The 23,181-nt window shown below is 43.8% G+C and overlaps 1 long non-coding RNA gene across 2 annotated transcripts in view; it reads right to left on the reverse strand.

Moving 5' to 3' along the window:
- Nucleotides 1-23,181, reverse strand: part of LOC138258690 (uncharacterized) — a 159,362-nt gene that overhangs the window by 1,146 nt on the left and 135,035 nt on the right. For both annotated transcript variants that reach the window (XR_011198505.1, XR_011198504.1), the window contains exon 3: nt 1,176-1,293. This is a non-coding gene — a long non-coding RNA (uncharacterized lncRNA). The remainder of the gene's footprint in view (nt 1-1,175; nt 1,294-23,181) is intronic.

Genomic DNA, 23,181 nt, shown 5'->3' on the forward strand with positions numbered 1-23,181 from the left:
AAAGCAGACTAAAGAGAGAGGGAGTTGTTCATCATTTTAAAAAATATGTAAAGGGTGTATTATGCATTGGCTGTAGTTTACATTGACCCAAGGTACTAATGCAGTAATTCTTTTGTAGACCTGAATCTCTAAAACTAAAATCTAGTATTTGTGAAGCCAGATGTCCTGATGCAAGACACTACACGCAGTCCAGTCATCTCCCAAGTGGAATCACTGGAGTTCAGGTGAGTGGCTCGCATTAGAACAACCATCGAACATGACACAGAAATAAGCGACACAGGTGTGGCGGGGGTTAGAGCACATCTGCTTGATTCCTCAGACAAACTTCACATATTTGAGCAACTAACACTGCCAGGACATTATTGTGCACAAGCAGCAGAATTGATAGCCCTGATAGCGGCCCTTACACATGGAATAAGAAAATGTATCACGATCTATTCAGCTTATGTAACTACTAAAGTACATTCAAGCATCATGCGATTGAGCAGAAGGGGCTTCCTCAAGTCAGATGCGAGCCCTGCCTGCATAAGAATCTCTTGCAGGCATTAATAGAGGAACTGGAAGTTGTGAAGTGTGCAGCATGCACAAATGGACAGGACTTTGTATCATGGGGGAATGCATTAGCAGATTGGGCAGCTAAAGACGCAGCTAGGCGCACCCCTCCCCGCCCATACCATATGGTTCATTATATACCTCAGTCTTAGAGGTCCAGGTCACCTGCTACATTAGTCCAAGTCAAACACTACCACAGCTATTATTACACCTGAGACAGCACGTTTACATCTACGAGAACTACTGGATACTGCTCCACTGCATCAGAAACAATTATGTTAGGCTAAAGGGTGCTCCCAGTCGGGGGATGATTAGATCTATAGACAAAAACCACAAGTAAACCACTGATGCCTCAAGCCTTACTCATAATAGCCCTTGGTCATTTGTACTTAACAGTTCACCTCTCGAGAGATCATTTGTCTATGCAGATATAAAAATAATTGGTTCTTTAAAACCTGCATGATATGCTTACTATGTACATTCATAATTGGACCATTTGCAAACAATTCTCCCCAAGCCCCACATTGAAGGTAAAAACTTCCACCATACCACAACAGCAATGTACCCTTAATGCTCTTCATACTGATTATATTGATATGATTGATCCATTTAACCACAGCTACCTCATAGTTGTGGTTTGTTCTTATTCCCGGTGAGCTGAAGCAGAATTCTGTGGCCACTGTGATGCCAAGTCAGCTGCTCATTTCCTGATCCAGGAGGTGAGTCCCCGCTAGGGAATTCCTGAAGGGATAAAAACAGATAACGGCACACTTTGTCAACTCCATTTTCACAACAATGCTGGGGATAAGATATAAACTATCTTCTCTTTACCACCCCCAGAGTAACTGTATAGTTGAGCATCTTAACGGCTTGCTGAAAAATACGATAAGCAAATTATGGGCCACATTGCGCAAAAAATTGATGCATTGTTTACCACTAGCACTTTTTTTCCTCTTAGGAACACACCAAGTTGTGACAACCATTTGATTCCCAATCAGAGAGTGACAGGAATGCTCAGGAACATGCAAATACCTGCCACTAGATGTAAGGTGCAGGCGGAAAGTACAGCTGAAATTCTGAATGGTGAAATCCATGTTTATCTCTCTTAATTAATTAAGGCTGCGAAGTTCCTTTCTAAACAGGCAACCAGAGGAAAGGAGAAGGGAATGATGAAGCAGAAAATGAAGGTTTTGATTTATTAACGCTTAAACGTAGTGCTGAAATAATCATGTGTGACTTTAACCGAACTAATAAAGATTGTACGGGGACAAAATGTGCCCTCAGAGTAGTTTGCCAACGTTTATATGCGTGCTTCATATAACATGGTGTATTAGAATTGCACTAATCCGACATAATCATAAACGTGTGCTACGATTTGCTTGTTTGAAATGCTTTAGCTTAGCATTACTTTAGCGGAGGCTTTGGCCTAGTTGCCCGGTCTCACGGTTTAGATGCTCGTATTTTTCCACTGTGCTATTAAACGTGTATTTCTGCTTGAAGCTGTACTTTTCCACAGAAACTGTTCACATGCTTATCTTAAAGTTAGTGCCAGCCTGGCATATTTTCTCTTTAATTCAAGGTCGACTTGCAGGTGCGGACAATGGAGGCTCTGAAAGTGAGCTAATTGGGAGACAATGTTGCGATTTGCGTACCCATCTCCAAGGATAATGTATGCTTAAGTAAAAGCTTGAGAACTGTCGTTTATGATTGGTCAATTTGAAGCTAACCTATGAACCCTCCAATGGAAGACCCTACTGGATTTGAACTGTTGTCTATAAAACCCAGGTGCACGAGAGGAATCTCTCTCTATCATCGGACATCCCGCCATTTTGACTTCGTAGCTATTATGGCCCACTTTGCTGCGACGCCATTTTGAGAGACTTTGATTCTTTCTCTAATCGAGAGAAAGAGGCTTTTAATGATTCTTGCCCTAGAGACTTTAACTTTGATCCCTTTGCATGAAGTAGTAGTTTTACCTTGTCGCCGTGAGGCAATTGCCCCGTTCACCCCTGCCCCTTTGTCCCGTCCCATGCTGATCAAGAAACGGTACCCATGCTGACCAAAGAACGGTACCTGTGAGACGAAGACTTCCTTGATTGGTGATCGTAATTGGTAAATATGAAAGGAAATTGTAAAATTGCATTGTGTTTCTTTTAGGTAACCAACTGCTGATTTTGATAAGGGCCCTAGCTAGGAGTTTTCTAAATTAATGTTGCTAAATTGTTTTTGCATGAAGTCCCACATGCCGATGCTAATTTGAGGTTAGACGAGGATTCCATATGTCGCACGATGCAATTTGAGATCTTGTTATGCTGACTAAATGTATGCCATTAGTTCATTACAGATTATCGTATTAGTGATTTGCATTGCCATTATCGAATGCCTCGTGATTCAAATGCTTCATAGATTGCACTTGTTTCGACGTTATGGACAGCTATTAATGTTCATATATGTTTATCATTTGGTGTTGAGACACATTTATATCGTGCTAGCTTTGTTAATATAGGGAAATAAAATTCACTAACTTTGCAATAAACTGGTGTGGTTATTCCTGACTGAAAGGTCAGGGTTCGCCGAAATGTATTCTGGATTAATTGTTAAGTGTTATGTCGAACAAGGTATTGCTTATGTTCGTTATTGATTATTGATTTGATGCAATTGATCGATTAAGAGTACAGAGAGTTCCCACTTAGTCAAAAGATTCATCGGCCTAAAGAGCGTCCGAACACAGGTAAATTATTACTACGGACCGCTCTATCAGTGGATGGTAGCAGAGGATGGTTACGTCTTTTGGGACCTTGTACTCTTAAAGTACATGGTGCTGAATTAACGGTTACGCATCTTGAGACCCCATTCGAGAAGTTGAATTAGATTTTTTTTGGATAAAACGGATTGACAAGATGATGATGGGCTAGGTCCACCGCGACTTTCCCGGGATCTCGGAGCTTGCGAATGGAGAGAACGGAGGTGTGGAATCAGCGTTGGCGGTACTAGTGATGGTATGAGTGAAGTTAGGGTTTTGCGCTTGCACAGCTTATTGCCGCAGGGTGTGTGAAAAGGTTGCGAGGATTTTTTTTCTTTTTTGAAGATAGCGGAGGTGCGACTCCGAGTGTAGAAGTAGAGAAGTCGTCGAACTTCATAGGGATAGCGGAGGTGCGGCTCCGAGTGTGAGAGTAGGGAAGTCGTCGAACTTCATGTGCGTGTGGCGCTTTGTGCATAAAAAGGTCCACGTGGTTGTTGTTGTTGAGACGGGCCCTGCGAGGTCAAGAGACTCCGGAGTATGTTGATCCATGTTGTGGTCTGGGCGGTTTAGTAGGTTGATCGGGCGTGGTCAACAAGTCGGTACGTGTGTTAGGGAGCGAAAGAAACTTCGACTTCGGGCTTTGACAAGATTCTAAGTGCACTAGAACAGATCATTGACAAGTTGAGAGTAGGTCTGCGGGTCAGATTTGCTTGCGAATGTGGGGACTGAGAAAGACGGAATAGCGGCCGGAGGCTAGTGAAAGGTCCCGAGGCTAGTGAAAGGTCCCTAAGGTCCTGAAGCGACTGTTACCCTTCCTGTAGTAAACCGACAGATCTGTTTTATTTTTTGGTAGCTCGCGATACATGCAGAAGTTGTTACGAGAGGAGGTGAGTGAAGGAGGACTAGCCGCGAGGCTTTGTCAGCCGCAGTGTGTGTGAGTGTGACGTCACTAGGAGCCGCGCTGGGATAGGTTGGTTGCAGAGAAGGGTCGCGCACGGATTGGACGCAGTCCGTGGGACTCGATTGGAAGGGGAAAGGCAGGTGAAGAGTATTCCGGGAATTAAAGTCACCTATTGATTACAGTTTTTGTGGAATTAAAGTCACCTATTGATTATAAACTTGGCTAAATAAAAGACGAGAAAAATGAAATTCTTTAAAGCATTCAGGAGCGCGATGAAGGGGGAGTCTTACATTAAAGCGAGCGTAGGAGAGGAGACGCCGCCCGAGGGTACACCAGCTTACATTGTAATGGAAGAGAAGGGGGTATCTCCGTGTCTTTGGCTAAAGCAATGGCACAAGTTGACAGAGAAACATGGGAGCGTAGCGTTCCCGATATATGGGACATTCAATATAAAGATTTTAGAGAATTTGAGATTCACGATGTATGACATGAAGGTGCCTCCAAGGCCAGCACAGTTTGAGGCTCTAGCAATTTGGGAACTAATGGCCAGACAGAAACAGCAAAAGAAGTTCGAGACCAGAATGAGGAAGGTAGAAAAGACACTAGCGGATGCTAGGTGGGATAATGCACAGAAGGTGTGGAGATCAGATGTATTACAGGGGATAAAATTGTTTCCAGCAATTACTAAGGAAGGAGAGGAGACAGGGAAGAAAGCTACCTGTAAGACAGACAGGAAGTGTTCCAAGGATAGAGAGGACGAGGAAAAGTTGAGAAGAGAAGAAGAGTTAGAGGATGAGGAGTTGATAATGCAATTGCTGAACGACCGTCCACCGCCTTATGCAGAGAATGGACAAGGTCCAAGTAGCAGTTCTGCCCCTCCGGCACCGGTACAGAACAGTGAAACCCAGAGTTCAGGAGCGTCATCGGGATCTAAGGACCCGAGTCTGCTGTTCACCCCGCAGATACCGCAGGTTAGGAGAATATATCCAGATGTGCCCGTGTTGAAACCAGCAGAAAATTATCAGCCGCAGATGCCAGGGTACTACAACAGTGATAACAGTGCAGGAATGATTCTAGATCCAACCGTAAGGGGAGTACAGAATGGTTACAACCAAACGATGGCACAAGCTGAATCAACTCAGTTTTTGATGCCTCAAAAGCAGATGCAGGGAGGAAACGCGCATGCTCAAATGACGGGGAGCCAGATGGGCATGCCGGCAATGATGACCCATGGTGTGGGAATGAACATGCCTCAGAACATGGGGAATGGACAGAACCCAGACGCGATATCACTACCCATTACTGTAGGTCCACCGGTACCTCTGTATAGTCAGCCTAACTTGGGTCTGAGCAGTCAGGGATCAATGCCGCAGAATGGGACAGAAAGGAGGTGCATAGAAAACACCCCAGGGATAACTCCGATAGCGGCTCAGCCAACTGGGTCTGGGTCCTTGATGGAGTTTAGTCCCATATGTGCTCAGTCAACACTGGTGAGGTCGAGCACCCCACTGATAATACCCCTAACATCGAACACTGAAAAGTTGCCGCAGCCATCGATGGCAGTCGATGTGAACGCTACCCTGATGGGGGTGAATGCGCAACAGCTGACACAGTGGTTCAACAGTTTGAATTCCACACAAAATTCAGCTAGTGGGAAAGGAGAAGACTATATGAATAGGGTCAGGTTGAACATGGAAGCACAAGAATTGGTGGAAGGGACCATGGGTGTGAACAGGTTAGAGTCCTACACGGAAGAAGAGCTGAGGTATCTATGTCCCAGGATTACGAAGGAAGTGAACAAGATACATAAGAGCTTGCAGGAAGCAGCTGACAGAAACGGGGTTGACATAGACAAGATGAAACACTTGAGCAGGAGCTACAGGTTAGATTTTGGGACCACAGATTTTGAACACATGAGGTCAGCAGGCATGAAGACCCACCTTAGAGAATTGCTGCAGAGTGCACAAGTGTGGAGGTGCTTAGACAAATGGGAAAGCAGGTGGGTAAAGAGGAAGGAAAAGAGGAGGGACAGTGCTACAGAGCACAATGAGAAAAGACCGCAGAGTAGTGATACAGTAACAATGTTACCAATGAGGGAGACAGCAGGGGGAAAATTAGTACATGTACCATGGCACAGAAGCGACATTCAGGGGGTCATTCTAATTCTGGCGGGCGGCGGAGGCCGCCCGCCAGAATTCCGCCCCCATAATACCGCTCCGCGGTCAGAAGACCGCGGAGGGTATTATGAGTTTTTCCCTGGGCTGGCGGGCGGTCTCCAAAAGACCGCCCGCCAGCCCAGGGAAAAACTCCCTTCCCACGAGGATGCCGGCTCGTAATCGAGCCGGCGGAGTGGGAAGGTGCGACGGGTGCAGTAGCACCCGTCGCGTATTTCAGTGTCTGCAAGGCAGACACTGAAATACCTTGCGGGGCCCTCTTACGGGGGCCCCTGCCGTGCCCATGCCATTGGCATGGGCACGGCAGGGGCCCCCAGGGGCCCCGCGACCCCCCCTACCGCCATCCTGTTCATGGCGGCTTTCCCGCCATGAACAGGATGGCGGTAGGGGGGGTCAGAATCCCCCATGGCGGCGCAGCAAGCTGCGCCGCCATGGGGGATTCTGAGGGCAGCGGTAAACCGGCGGGAGACCGCCGGTTTACCCTTTCTGACCGCGGCCAAAGCGTCGCGGTCAGAATGCCCTGCGGGGCACCGCCGGTCTGTCGGCGGTGCTCCCGCCGACCCTCGCCCCGGCGGTCGAAGACCGCCGGGGTTAGAATCAGGGCCTCAGTCTTTTACGGACGATTTTCCCAAACTGAGAGAGAAACCAATTGAATGGTACCAACAGACTGATAGGTTTGTGAAGCTTGCAAAATGTCTTTGGGAAGACCTGAACACACTCTTTGAGATTGTGGTTCCGGCAGATTTGTGGGAGGATTGCAAAAGAGCTGTAGGTTGGCCGACAAGTGAACCAGAGAGAAACAGGGAGACGGGTGCACCATCACCTATGGTGATGAGCTTGTACTATAAGGTGATTGAGCATTTGAAGACTAAGGTACCCGCGAAGAATGTGGATTGGCAGAAGATTGATCGAACTGCCCAAGAGGCCAAAGAATCGATTCATAGTTACTATGAGAGGTTGTTGAAGGCGTTCAAGAATTACAGTGGCACGGAAACAATTGAGGCGAAGGACATGCTCCATTTTGTGTTCAGATTTGTGGAAGGGCTGAGACCAGAAATAAGTCAAATGATAAAGTCACATTTGATTTGTTGGCAGTCTAAACCGATTGACGAAGTCTTGACTTATGCGAAATACTGTAGCGACGAAATTGAAGTGAAACAGAAAAGGCTGAAAGAGAAGGTGATGATGATGCAGCTTAAGGCAGCTCAGACAGGTCTGCAGGGTTTGCAAGGGATGCAAGGGTTCCAACAGCAGGTACCGCAACAGCAGCTGCAGTTGCAGGGAAACATGGCGTTTCAGCCACAGGCCAGAGGCAGAGGTAGAGGAGGTTTTGTGAATAATGGTCCGGATTTGAACACTGATGTGACGGGTGTGCAGGCAATGAAGAAAGTGATGCCGTGTCACGTGTGCGGAATTGTAGGTCATTGGAAACGCGAGTGCCCGATGGTGGTGCAGGAAGGTGCGGGTGCAGGTGCAGGTGTTGGTCAGCAAAACAATGATGTCAATGCATTTCAGACAATGAGGGGACCGAAACTGAGAGGTCCAAGCCCAAATTTTCAGACCGTAAATCAATTGCAGGGATTGCAACCTATGCAGCCGCAGCAGATGCAGATGCCTCGTATGCAGATGACGCAAATGCAGCCAATGCAACAGCAGTTACCTATGGTACCTAATCAGCAAATGCAAATACCATTGGCACCAATGAGTCAGCAGCAAGTGATGGTTCCTCCACAGGTCTCGGGTCAGGTAATGAGTACAAATGGCACCGTACAACAGTTCCCATTACACAGTGAGAGTGGAATAAACAACGTATGGGAGAGTGAAAGTTCAGGAGAAGAAGGAGATTGTGTGCTTGCGGCATCCTTGGAAGTTGACCAAAGGGGTCCGTACGTAGAGGGAAGAGTAATGGGTCATCGTGTCTCATTCTTGGTTGACACGGGAGCCACGCGTTCAACTGTTAAGAGCAGTGAAGTACCAAATTTGCCACTCTCAGGGAGCACAGTTCAAGTGGTGGGAGTAGCAAATAGACACCTGACGAACCCAATAACAGATCCGGTGCCAGTCAGCATCGGTAACTATCAAGGGGTACATCAGTTTGTGGTATGTGACTCAAGCCCGATAGCACTGTTAGGGAGAGACCTGTTGTGCAAATTGGGTTGTTCGATCATGTGTTCAAACGAAGGGATAACAATACAGACGAGCAGTGATGGGGAAGAAGAGGACAGTGTAGAGGGGGATGAGATGGAAACTGTAGATGAAGAGTATCCTCTGATTTGTCTTTTCCCGATGATAACTGAAGAAGATATCCCAGCCGAATTACGGGAGACAGTCGGAAAGGAAGTGTGGGACATGACAGGGAAAGAGGTGGGATTGATGAAAGGAGTAGAGCCAGTGAAAGTGGCTGTAAAGCCCAATGCAATCTTTCCCCAGACCCCACAATACCACATGCCACAAGATACCCTCATGAAAGTTGCTCAACTCATTGACGAATTTGTAAAACAAGGGGTACTGAAAGAAGTGTTAAGCAGTCCATGTAATTCACCAATAATGGGACTAATAAAGCCGAGTGGAAAGGTCCGACTCGTGCAGGATTTGAGGAAAATAAATGACATCATAGTCAAGTGCTGCCCTGTCGTACCGAATCCAGCTGTGATAATGTTTCAAATTCCTTGCGATGCCGAATGGTTCTCAGTCATCGATTTGTCACAAGCATTCTTTTCTGTGCCTCTTCATGAGGACAGCCAATTCCTCTTTTGTTTCAAATTCCTAGACAGAGTATACAGTTGGTGTCGAATTCCTCAAGGGTTTTCTGAGTCACCGTCGATATTCAATCAGATTCTAAAGAAAGATTTGGAAGCATTAGAATTGCCATTCGAGTCAACCCTAGTACAGTACATTGATGACTTACTGGTTGCATCAAAGACAGAAAGTGGCTGCACAGCCGATACCATTGCTCTGTTGAATCATTTGGGAAGGAATGGACATAAAGTGTCCCCCTCCAAGTTGCAGTTCTGTCAGAAGAAAGTGAAATACTTGGGTCACCAGATAGAGAAAGGGTCACGGAGAATAATGAAGGAAAGAATAAGAAGCGTACTACAAATGAGTCCACCAAAGACAAGGAGGGAGGTGAGGAAATTTTTGGGAATGGTGGGATACTGTCGCCAGTGGATCCCCAACTTCTCGACTCTAGCAAAGCCCCTACTGAAACTGACCCAGAAGGATGCCTTGGATCAAATTGAACTGAAAGGAGATGAGATGGATGCTTTTGTTGAATTAAAGGAATGCATGTGTAGGGCTCCAGCTTTAGGTATGCCTGATTACACGAAGCCTTTCACATTGTTTTGCCATGAACGTGATGCATGTTCTTTGTCTGTCTTGACCCAAGCCCATGGTGGCGTAAACAGACCAGTAGCGTATTTTTCAGCTACTCTGGATCCGGTTGCAGCAGCACTCCCAGGGTGTTTGCGCGCCGTAGCAGCAGTTGGTATCAGCCTCACTCAGAGTGAAGGAATAGTGATGGGACACCCAGTAACAGTCATGGTCCCTCACTCAGTTGAGATACTTTTGACCCGCTCCCGAACGCAGCACATGACAGGAGCAAGACTCACAAGGTATAAACGATAATTCTGGGCTCACCGAATGTGCAGCTGAAAAGGTGCACTACGTTGAATCCAGCAACCTTGCTTCCTGGAGAAAATGCCGAAATTGAGAACGCTGAAGACGTCGAGCATGATTGCCTTCAGGTGACTGAATTTTGCACAAAACCTCGACCGGACATCAAGGATACTAAGCTTGATGAAAACGACCAAATTCTTTTTGTTGATGGTTCATGTCTAAGAGACGGGATGGGGATTTTGAAAGCAGGATATGCTGTATGTACTGTAACAGGGGTCTTGGAAGCGGGATGGCTTCAAGGAGTCTATTCTGCACAAGTAGCAGAACTTGTAGCCCTTACCAGAGCATGTCAACTGTCTGCATTGATGAAAGTCACCATTTACACTGATAGTCAATACGGGTTTGGGATTGTGCATGACTTTGGACAACTATGGTCACAGAGAGGTTTCCTGACTTCTTCAGGATCCCCAGTGAAAAACGGGGAGAGAATAAGGGAATTGTTACATGCTATTCAAGTGCCAGCCGAAGTTGCAGTGGTAAAGTGCAGTGCTCACACGAAAGGACAGGACTATGTTTCGCTGGGAAATGCATATGCGGATCAAGTCGCAAGATTTTGTGCCTTGAACTGTATATTACTGAGAGACGAATGGAATACGATAAATGAGCCAGAACTCGAACCAGCTGAAGCATTTGCCTTGAAGGTTGTAGATCCAATAGATGAACTAAAAGTATTACAAAATAAGGTCAGGGAGGATGAAAGAGATTCCTGGATTAAATCACAATGTATAAAGAGACCAGATGAGTTATGGGTTTCACATGAGGGAAAGTTTGTTTTGCCAAATAGTCTCTTATCACAGCTTGCGCGGTTCTATCATGGGCAAGCTCACCTAGGGAGAGATGCCATGATAAGATTGTTCAAAACTGATTGGTTTAACCCCAGATTTCGTCAAGCTGCCGAAGCAGTTTGCCATCGATGTGTCACTTGCCAGCAGATGAACCCAGGAAAGGGTACGGTTGTGAGCGCGAGTCACATTGGTAGGGCAAGCGGGCCTTTTAGTCGAATGCAGATGGATTTCATTGAGATGCCTGTGCATGGGGGTCTGAAATATGTGTTGGTGATTGTGTGCATTTTTAGTCACTGGATTGAAGCATACCCTACACGTAGAAACGACAGCCTTACAGTTGCCAAGCTATTGTTGAGGGAGTTGATACCACGTTTCGGATTCCCGATCTCTTTAGAATCAGATAGGGGAAGTCACTTCAATAACGAGGTGATAAAGTTACTTTGCGAAGCGCTGAACATTGAGCAAAAGCTGCACTGTAGCTATCGCCCTGAAGCCTCAGGACTGGTGGAGCAGATGAATGGTACGCTGAAATCGAGAATGGCAAAAATATGTGCATCGACAAATTTGAAATGGCCTGACGCATTGCCCTTAGCGCTAATGTCAATGAGAAACACTCCTGATAGAAAAACTGGATTGTCTCCGCATGAAATTCTCATGGGCAGGGCTATGAGACTTCCTGCAGTTCCCGCAAACATGCTTTTGAATATTACAGATGATATGGTGTTAGACTACTGCAAAGGACTGGCTGACGTGGTTCGCTCTTTCTCTCACCAGGTGGAAGCGACCACCTTGCCACCGATCCAAGGTCCAGGACACGCACTGAAAGCAGGTGACTGGGTCGTGGTAAAGAAGCACGTGAGAAAGTCGTGTCTGGAACCCCGTTGGAAAGGCCCTTTCCAAGTGATCCTGACGACAACTACCGCTGTGAAGTGTGCGGGGGTTCCCAACTGGATTCACGCCAGTCACACAAAGAAGGTGTTGTGTCCCACAGATGAGGAAGTTGAAGCACTGAAACTACCAGTGCCTGATAAAACAGTGCCGAGTGCTGAGACAGAACAAAAGCGAACTGAAAGCGAACAGGCAGAAGCAGGAGAGAAAGAGATATTATTGGAGGGCGAAGAGTCCGACTCACTTGGGGAAGACCAAGGAGAAAGTTCAGACAGCGACGAAGAAGCTGCAGGTGACAAAGAGCCTGAAGCAGCTGAGGGTAGCAAAAAGCCTGAAGCAGCTGAAGGTGACAAAGAGCCTGAAGCAGCTGAAAGTGATAAAGAGCCTGAAGAAAGTAACGGTGACGAAGGGCTCGAAAAAGGTGAAAAAGCAGGAGAGCCTGATCAGAGGAGGGCTTTCCCAAAAGCAGACGATACAGAAAAAGAAAAAGAGAACGTGATTGATTCCCCAGAAGGAGGGAACGAGGCAGAACAGAACGAAAAGGTTCAAGCTTCCACAGAAAAGACAGCAGGTCCATCAAATGGACATGGTGCAAAGAGAAGACTAAGTATCTCACCAATAAAAGAAAGGGGTAAAGAAAGTTTGAACGAAGGAGGAAGGCCGAAAGTGAAAGAGAAAAGAAAGGAAGTGACTGTTGTGGAACAATCGTCAAGTGAAGAAAAAGACTTGACAAAAGAGGAAAGTGCCAGTGAAGCAGAGTCGAAAAGGGAAGCAAAATTGAAAAGGAAAAGGATACCAAACAGGAGATATTCCGGTCCTGAATGGGCATATGCAGTCAATGATGATTGGACTGACGAGTTTGTATCTCTAAGCATCGAGAACGAAGAAGAAGAAGAGATACCAATAGAAAAGAAAAGTTTCATAAACTCTGTCGATTGAAAGAGTAGTAAATGATATTGCTTGCTACAATCTAATGTGAAAGAAACAACCAGCTGAGACATTGTTAAACCGGATGAGACTTGCTAAACTGATAAAGACTGAGTTATTGCCGAATTGAGACAAATGCTGCTAACCGATAAGTGACTGGCCTTTTGAAGAAGACGGTGTGAACATTGCGCTTGTTCAGCTTTGTAACTGAATTGCTAAGTAGTTTCATTTATAGGTGCTTCTAGCTCTCTGATTCTATACAGATCATGACTAGGTACGCTACGCAAAATAATAGAGATATTTTAAATATGCGTGTATAGGCTTGGTAATTACATGTGTACTAATAATAATGGCAATTGTGTTTGGAATGCATGGGAAGGGGGGCGAAAACGGAGAGCAAGATGGCGGCCGCGTAACGCAGCCGCGAAGCGTCTGCTCCGACCAAGGAAACCTCCCAGTGTTGCGGCAGCTCTCCCGCGGGTCGGAGCTTCCTTCGGCAGTCGCGCTTAGAGGAAAACAATGTAGCGGCATTTTAGCAACATTGTGCTGACTCGCGTTGCTTCACCTGCTCCCTCTTTTTTTGGGGATGACTGTCCCAGGACTCTCAGGAGGGGCGGCACAGGGGAAATATTGCGGGTGACATTGCTTTTTGAAGGACTGCTTTTCATGTGAGGATTGCTCTAGGCTACTTGGCTCTTGGTTTCTGCGGGCCCCTTTTTTTTTTTTGTTTTTCCCCTGGGAGAAGTAAAACTACGTGGATTTGCTGACGGAGGCTAAAAGGATTGCAAAGTGTTTTCCCGGGATGCGGTCTGGACTGCTCCTGCTCCTACCTGAAGACAACTACAGGTCTGTGCTCACGGGTCCCAATTGGGGGCAATTTTCGACGTGGACTCAAAAAACGGTCAGAGTTTCTTTATTTTATTACAAGTATTTGACACTGGGCGTATATTATAATAACGCATTTTGCATTAAAAAGCACAAAAAAAAGGTAAAAATGCCACCTAAAGGAGTGAAAAATGTGACTCTGTCTGGACGAGGCAAGCCGGTAAGAGTAAGCCTGTCGGCACGGCAGGGGGGGGGTACGGATATAAAACAAGGCTTAGGTGAGAAGGTTGTCTCCAAAAACAAGAGTGCTTCACTGGACAGGTATTTTGAGAAAGGGAAGGACATACTGGTGGGGGGCATAGATACCCCCCCCGCCGCCGTGGAGGAGGCTGATCCTCTAGTAAACGAAGAGAAGACGGCTATAGATGTGCCCCCCCCGCATGAAGGTGGGCAGAGTGATGCTGAAGATGTGGCAACTTTACAAAAACAAGCTACCGGGAGTCAGATGGAGCAGAGGGAGGGCGCACAAGGCGCTAGGTCATTATTACAGGTGGAGCGGAGGCCAGTGGAATTACGCGATAATGAGACAATACAAGGAGACAAGTTTTTCTCACTATCAGATCATTCAAGTTGGTCAAGCAACGAGCAGCTGGATTTGGAGGCGGATAAAACTTCTTCTGAATTCGAATCTGAGGTGTCCTCTTTGGCACTGGGAAAGGAATTACAGGAGAGTGGCAGGAGTGCCACTGTTAGGAAAAAACAGAGGAAGAGAAGTGAGCAAGTAGGACCTAATAAGCACTCCACTAACCCATTGGACACTAAGGGTCTTCAGGGGCTTCAGTGGGAGTATTCCAAGGATGATTTAACTCTATATGATAATGGTGAAAAACAGCCTAATCCTGTGTCACTGGAAACCATATATCAAAGCATTATGGAACATCGAGAGGAATCTAAATTAGAGAGCCGTAGGACTCAAATGGCTTGCCGCAAGATGCAAATCCAAATTCGTCGAGTAGCTAAGACATGTTCAGAGTTTACTACACGGATGGAAGAAGCAGAGACCCGGATCTCGCGTCTGGAGGATGAGGCTGGAGCTCGCCAGTCATCTCGAGAAATGATGGAGAAACAACTTGAGGACACTCAGTGGAAACTGACAGATTTAGAGGACAGAATGAGGAGGAATAATCTGCGCGTCCTGGGTGTACCAGAAGGACTTGAAGGATCAGATATACATAGCTTTATGGTCGCACTTTTTAAGGAAGCTTTTCCGGACTTACACCAGTGGGACTGGGACAAAGAGGTTCAAAGAGCCCATCGATTTCCTTTTAGCAAAATAGGACCAAACTCAGAAGGAGGAAGTGGTAGACCTAGAGCAATATTAATCTCTTTGCTTAATTATCAGGCAAGGCAGGCTATATACGACCGAGCTCGACCCAATGCTAGATGTAAGGCTAAGGGATGTGAGTTTTTTGTGAGACCAGACTATTGCCATATTACTGTTGAAAAAAGGTGGAGGCTCCGGCAGTTAATTCAGCCACTTCAAAGTAAGGGGGCACAGGTTTTTTTATTAAATCCGGCTAAACTGAAAGTAGTAATGGATAATAGGACTTACTTCTTCACGACAGAGGAGAAAGCAAGGGCTTTTTTGGGTGGACTTAACGGTCCGGTTCCCTAAGATAGATTTTCTGGATTGGGACATAGGGGTGGGGGTAAAGTAGAGAGGGTTAGGAGTTAAGCCCTGAGAAGTCGAGCCGGGGGTAAGATATTGTTTTGGCTGAAACAGGGTTAGATAGAGAGAGATAAAGACAAAGAAAGGGAGAAAAGGTAAAAGAAAAAAAAGAAAAAGAAAATCATGCACTGGGTAGGGACGGTCGGAGCGGAAGCTTTACCATCATTAGGGACAGTGAGATCCCATACTCTCCATAAATTGGGTGTAAGGGTAGGGGTAAGGGGTGTAGGGGGGTGGGGGGGGTGGTTGGTAGCAGGGTTGGGGCACAAGGGGTGGGAGGATGGGAGAGGGGGGAGAGGGGGGAGAGGGTGGTGGGGAGTGGGGGGGGCACTAATATAGGTAGAAATGTTCAGAACAATTTAATGAAGACATATCAAAAGAAGAGGATGTATAGGATTCAATATCAACAAGTTGGTTTCTTTAAGGGAGAAAGTATTGACGTGAGTTTGGTACATCAAACTGAGTGATATGGCAAATAGATTAAGGATTTGTACACTGAATATTTGCGGTCTAAATAGCCCCCAGAAAAGGAAAAGAGTGGCAGCTGGTCTTAAACTAATTAAATCAGATTTATATTGCTTGCAGGAAACACACATTGCATGGAGTAAGCGAGAGCTCATACGAGAGCTTGGGTTGACGCCTCTTGTTTGTACCAGACAGGAGGTTTCGACACGTGGGGTGACGATACTTGCCAGAAATAACAATGTACAAGTTTGTAGATCTCGAGCAAGTAACGATGGGCGGTGGGCTCTCTTAGAATTATCCGTGAATGCATTTAAATTTACCCTCTGCACTATATATGGATCAGTTTTGGACGAGGCTGAGCCTCTGGATACGTTGAATATGGAACTAGTTGGATGGCCCTTACCAATAATTATTTGTGGCGACTTAAATATTCATTTAGAGGTAGGTAGCAGGAGCATGGACACCCAGAGTTTATATCAGGGACGAAAGCCTAAAGTATGGAAAGCTCTAAGGAGGTTAGTAAGGGAACATGGGTTGAGAGATGTCTGGGAAAATATTAAAACTGTAGATCCAGGGTATACCTATTACTCGTTCCCACATGCTAAATTGGTAAGGTTGGATTATTTTTTCGTATCACAAAACTTAATCCATGGGGCTGAAATAGAATGCAAATCCAGATTCTTATCAGATCATAATCCATTAATATTGTCCATAACAATTAAGGGACCATCTAATCCGCGTCGTGTATGGACATTTGATAGGAAATTGTTGGTTGACCCAGGATATATATTCCATATGAAAGAGTGGATTCACCACTTTCTTGATATCAATAGGAATACGGCAGATCCGGGGATGGTATGGGATTCATTTAAAGCTGCAGTGAGAGGTGAAACTCTTAGCTATAGTTTGGGAATACAGAAAATTAGGGGGAAGGAAATTGTAGAACTTCAAGAAAGATTAATAACAAAAGAGAGGGAATTAGCTAGTAAAATTACTAGTAGAGAAGACATTACTCTCACTCAGACCCAAATGGTGATTCTTAAGGCTAAAATAAATGCTTACTTGAATAAAACAGTGGCAGCCGTCTATCAAAGTCACCGATTGGAGTGTTATGAATATGGTGAATCCACAGGAAAAGTCTTAGCTAGACGGGTCAGACAAAAGGCAGTTAAACAGAATGTTTTGAATATAATTGATGGTAATGGGCGGAAACATACAGAGTTAGAAGGAATTCTAGAGGTTTTTAAGGGTTACTATCAGGAGCTGTATAGTGAAGATATAGTGTATTCTGAACAGCTACAAAAAAAGGTTAGTGAATTTCTGGGGGGATTAAAGAGTACAAGGCTCTCTTCTGAGGAACAAATTACATTAGACGCACCAATTCGTATTGATGAGATAATTGAGGCAGTAAGCTCCCTGGCAACAGGGAAAGCTGCTGGACCGGATGCAATACCACTTGAATTTTACAAGACCTTCCTGATAGACATTAAAAAGGATATGCATAGCATTTTTTGTATAGCGCAGGCAGGTCAGGCACCCTTATCGTGGGAATGTGTAAGTATTATAGTGCTAAAAAAAAAGGATAAATCAACAGAGTTCCCCAGTTCATATAGACCCATATCTTTGTTAAACGTAGATGGAAAGATTTATGCAAAGATTTTGGCCAGTAGATTGGCAAATGTGATAGTCAGGCTGGTTAGAAAACAACAACATGGGTTTATTCCGGGTAGAGATACAATAGATCATATAAGAAGAATAATAGCCATGTTTGATCTTGCAGAACTATATCAAACAAATTTAGGATTATTACTTTTGGATGCCGAGAAGGCATTTGATCGTGTATCGTGGAAGTTTCTATGGGAAGTCATGCGCTGGAAAGGTATAGGGAGTGGATATATCACAGCTATAAAAACTTTATATGTAGCCCCAAAAGCTAGAATTTGCATTGCTGGTTTGGAATCAGATACTATCTTAATCTCTAGGGGGACTAGACAAGGGTGTCCATGTTCCCCCTTGCTCTTTGCTCTATATATTGATTCTTTCTTGCTGAGATTAGAAGAATGCAAAAATATTCAACCTCTATTATATCATGGAGAAACATATAAGGTGTTTGCATATGCTGATGATGTAGCTATAGTGACAAGCAACACGGAGGAAGCTATTAAGGCAATAGAAATAGAGGCAAGAGAGTTCGGAAAATACTCCGGATATAAGCTGAACTCAGATAAAACACAAATAGTATGTTCTGGGCACGTTTCACTAGTAGATAGACGATTGGTATCTGAAGCAGTGTATTTGGGGGTGAAGATTACATCAGTGGTTAATCGGTTGGTGGAAATTAATTTTATCCCATTATTAAATAAAATAAAGAGGGATTTAGACCGAATGCATAATTTGCACTTATCGCTAGAGGGTCGTTGCAATGTATTGAAAATGATGGTTCTGCCAAAAATCCTATATTTATTTCGGGCTATTCCCCTTGAGGTTGATAAAAAATGGCTTAAAAGATTGGAAAAGATGGGGAATAATTTTTTATGGGGATATGCTAAAACGAGAAGGGCAATGAAGTATATGACACTTCCCAAAGATCGAGGCGGGTGGTCAGTCCCTAATTTTACACTGTATTACTACGCCTGTTGCCTTCAACATATGGATGAACTTATAAGGGGAAGTTTTAAGGGTAATGAAGAAGTAAAATCAACCCCTATTTATACTATGATGGCGGGTGGGGAGGCAAGTGGTTGGTTATCAAAATTTGAGGAACCAAGTTACTTTAAAAAAGTAAGATTTAAGCCTTTTTTGTCCGCCTTCAAGGTTTGGGCTCAGATAAAACGGAGTATGGGACTGGGAAAGATTACGGCTTATACACCAATGAAATTTTCAGCTATCCCAAATCATATCTTTAGGGATCCAATACTAGATTTTTGGCGTTCTAGGGGAATAAATAAAGTCGGAGACTTGTATTGTAAATCCGGTTATAAATCATTTACGGATCTGCAGTCTCAATTTGGCTTACCCAAGACCCATTTTTTTAAATTTTTGCAAATACGAAATTTTTTACAGTCTCAGAAGTGCGTTACAGTACAGTTGTCGGAGATCCCGGTAGTTGAGGCTGTTAAAAATGGGGCAAAGATTGGCAAGTTATATAAGTTACTAACAGAGTTACAAGTAGATGATATGGCACAACAGAATGAGAGATGGATTGCACGATTTGGGGTGGCTGGAGAGTGGGTGGACCAATCCTTAGCCATGGCTGAGACAACATTTTTATCAGCTAATTTGAAAACCCAGCATTACAAAACACTGATGGACTTATATTATACTCCAGCAAAACTGAAAAAGTGGGGGATATCCTCTGGAAGCTGCAATCGATGTGGGGAAGTTGAAGCTGAGATAATGCATATGTTTTTTGTATGCCCAATGTTGCAGGGAATATTAAATGAGATAGAGGTATTCCTTAAGAAGATCACGCATTGCAATATTCAGGTTACTGTTATGCTGGTAGTATTGGGAGTCGTGGACTCACCTGAAAGTACGGAACCTGCACTGTATAAAATAAGGCGATTTTTATTTTTGTCCATGGCAATATACCGCTTATGTATTGCTACAGATTGGCTCAAAAAAGAACCCCCCACGTTTGAGAATTGGCGCTCTAGATTACTTACCATCTATAATACTGAATTAAGTCTTTATAAGTTAAAGGGTCATAAGAAGAGACATAGAGGAGAACGAATGTGGGCACCACTGACTAGATGGTTGGAATATCAAGACACAGTTTAAACAAAAAAAAATGCTAATTGTTTCGATATGTGATATATATAACTGAGGTTTTTTTAAAGGTCTTCTTTCTCCCGTTGTTTTATTTACTTTACTTTCTTCGCACGGATATATTATGTCTTCTTCTTTTTTTTTCTCATGTAACCCCCTCCCTCCGACATATTAAAATAAAATAAAAATTAAAAAAAAAAAAAAAAAAAGGAATGCATGGGAAGGGTGAAAGTGAGAATATCGAGGCTTCTACTATTGCTCCTGTTACTGTCACTGAACTAACCCCATTGAAAAGACTAGCATTGGATGAGAGGCTCTTGCACGATAAGAAAGAGCTTTCGTATAACGTTTTCTATCGCTTGCTAACAGAGTATGTTGAGACTATGGATGCGAAAGATTGTTATGTGTGTACACAGATACCGACATCAGTAAAGGAAGGGGTAACTTATCACCACATGCCTCTTACATATGGGATTACATGTAGTATAGTGATGTCTAGGTTTTATGGTCAAACTAACATACAGTATTTTTACTCGAATTATGATGTTACCTTTGCTTATGTTCCTATAATAGCGCAGCTAAGCCAGATTGCTAAAGATTGGGATGCTAAAATAATGAGGGAATTTTTCGAGCCAATGCAACCTTTTGAAACGGCTCATGCTCATAGGGAGAACCTTACTTGCTCAGTCTCTGCTGTAGAAATAAGCTTTTTAGATCGCACAGATGATAGAAGGGCACAAATGAAGGCGAAATTAGAAAAAGAGTTGCATAAGAGGACTTCAGTAGATAATTATGATTTTGCTGCTATAAAGACACAAGGGAAAATAGCTTTAGATGCTTGGCATGTAGGGAAATTTTGTATATATCGAGGTGAATCTTATTATGACAATATTTTTGTAGGAGCGAGTGAGTGTAAACATACGTTTATTTTTAAGGCCAAATGGACATTCATGATGAACGGACTTGACCCTGTCATTCCAGGTGTATATTACATTTGTGGGCATAATGCCTATTATCGTCTTCCAAAGGGATGGTGGGGGAGATGTTATTTGGGTATAGTGTTCCCAAAGGTTTATCAACTGGATGACGTATCGATGATTCAAAAGACATCTGGATCCCATCGTATCCAGAAAAGAGAGACCGCAGCTGCTGTGGTAGGTGATATATTTGGAGCCATGATTCCTTCATTGGGAGTTGTGTTGAATTCCATCAAAATAAGAAAGTTGTCTACTATAGTGGATAACATGTTGACAAAGTTTTCAGGTGCTATAATCCTGATAGATGCCGAACTTGCAGCGGAAAGAGCCATGACTCTTCAAAATAGGCTTGCTTTAGACATTCTTTTAGCAAAGGATGGAGGCGTTTGCAAAATGATTGGTGCCCGACACTGTTGTACCTATATACCCGATAATAGTGTGAAAATTAAAACTATGCTTGCTAATCTAACAAAAGAAAGTGCAGATTTGAAGGAATTGAAAGAACCAGGAGTGTGGGAGAAGGTTGGAAAGGGACTTGCTTCAGTGAGACATTGGATTGGGGGAATTTGGAATGGAATATTATTGAAAATAATAGAAGGAATATTAATAGTAATAATTTGTGTATTTGGAATTTGGGGAATAAAAAGGGGAATAATAATGATTATGGAGAGAATTAAAAGAAGAAAAGAAGAGAAAATTATGAAAAGAATGGCAGAAGAATACAAAGCGCAAAATAGGGGAACTAAAAGGAAAAGGGAACTGACAGAATTTTAATGAAATAAAATTTGTGGGCGTGGTTTGGTGTGATGACAAGTAGTCATCAGAGGAGGGATTGATGAAGCAGAAAATGAAGGTTTCGATTTATTAACACTTAAACGTAGTGCTGAAATAATCATGTGTGACTTTAACCGAACTAATAAAGATTGTACGGGGACAAAATGTGCCCTCAGAGTAGTTTGCCAACGTTTATATGCGTGCTTCATATAACATGGTGTATTAGAATTGCACTAATCCGACATAATCATAAACGTGTGCTACGATTTGCTTGTTTTAAATGCTTTAGCTTAGCATTACTTTAGCGGAGGCTTTGGCCTAGTTGCCCGGTCTCACGGTTTAGATGCTCGTATTTTTCCACTGTGCTATTAAACGTGTATTTCTGCTTGAAGCTGTACTTTTCCACAGAAACTGTTCACATGCTTATCTTAAAGTTAGTGCCAGCCTGGCATATTTTCTCTTTAATTCAAGGTCGACTTGCAGGTGCGGACAATGGAGGCTCTGAAAGTGAGCTAATTGGGAGACAATGTTGCGATTTGCGTACCCATCTCCAAGGATAATGTATGCTTAAGTAAAAGCTTGAGAACTGTCGTTTTTGATTGGTCAATTTGAAGCTAACCTATGAACCCTCCAATGGAAGACCCTACTGGATTTGAACTGTTGTCTATAAAACCCAGGTGCACGAGAGGAATCTCTCTCTATCATCGGACATCCCGCCATTTTGACTTCGTAGCTATTATGGCCCACTTTGCTGCGACGCCATTTTGAGAGACTTTGATTCTTTCTCTAATCGAGAGAAAGAGGCTTTTAATGATTCTTGCCCTAGAGACTTTAACTTTGATCCCTTTGCATGAAGTAGTAGTTTTACCTTGTCGCCGTGAGGCAATTGCCCCGTTCACCCCTGCCCCTTTGTCCCGTCCCATGCTGATCAAGAAACGGTACCCATGCTGACCGAAGAACGGTACCTGTGAGACGAAGACTTCCTTGATTGGTGATCGTAATTGGTAAATATGAAAGGAAATTGTAAAATTGCATTGTGTTTCTTTTAGGTAACCAACTGCTGATTTTGATAAGGGCCCTAGCTAGGAGTTTTCTAAATTAATGTTGCTAAATTGTTTTTGCATGAAGTCCCACATGCCGATGCTAATTTGAGGTTAGACGAGGATTCCATATGTCGCACGATGCAATTTGAGATCTTGTTATGCTGACTAAATGTATGCCATTAGTTCATTACAGATTATCGTATTAGTGATTTGCATTGCCATTATCGAATGCCTCGTGATTCAAATGCTTCATAGATTGCACTTGTTTCGACGTTATGGACAGCTATTAATGTTCATATATGTTTATCATTTGGTGTTGAGACACATTTATATCGTGCTAGCTTTGTTAATATAGGGAAATAAAATTCACTAACTTTGCAATAAACTGGTGTGGTTATTCCTGACTGAAAGGTCAGGGTTCGCCGAAATGTATTCTGGATTAATTGTTAAGTGTTATGTCGAACAAGGTATTGCTTATGTTCGTTATTGATTATTGATTTGATGCAATTGATCGATTAAGAGTACAGAGAGTTCCCACTTAGTCAAAAGATTCATCGGCCTAAAGAGCGTCCGAACACAGGTAAATTATTACTACGGACCGCTCTATCAGGAACTACTGCTGAGGTCGACCTCCAAGCCGTGCAAATAGGAGATTGAGTGTTCATAAAACAAATCTTTGTCCTGAAATAGATGGATCTCATGTTTAATTGCCCGTTCTCGCCAACAATAGTTACTCACACAGCATTCAAGGTTGACTGCAGGAAGCCTTGGCTCCATCTATCGGTTGTCTGGATAGACCCCCACTTAGAAAAAACACAGCTTGATTACTGACCCCATTGGGACTGGCCAAAAATAGAAGATAAATTGGGTGCACAAATCAATTGACCATGGTATACCTATTTGGGGCAGCAAGAGACGATAGACTAAATCATAAATCATAAACATTTATAAAGCG

Source organism: Pleurodeles waltl, chromosome 9, assembly GCF_031143425.1.
Source record: "Pleurodeles waltl isolate 20211129_DDA chromosome 9, aPleWal1.hap1.20221129, whole genome shotgun sequence".
Taxonomy (NCBI): domain Eukaryota; kingdom Metazoa; phylum Chordata; class Amphibia; order Caudata; family Salamandridae; genus Pleurodeles; species Pleurodeles waltl.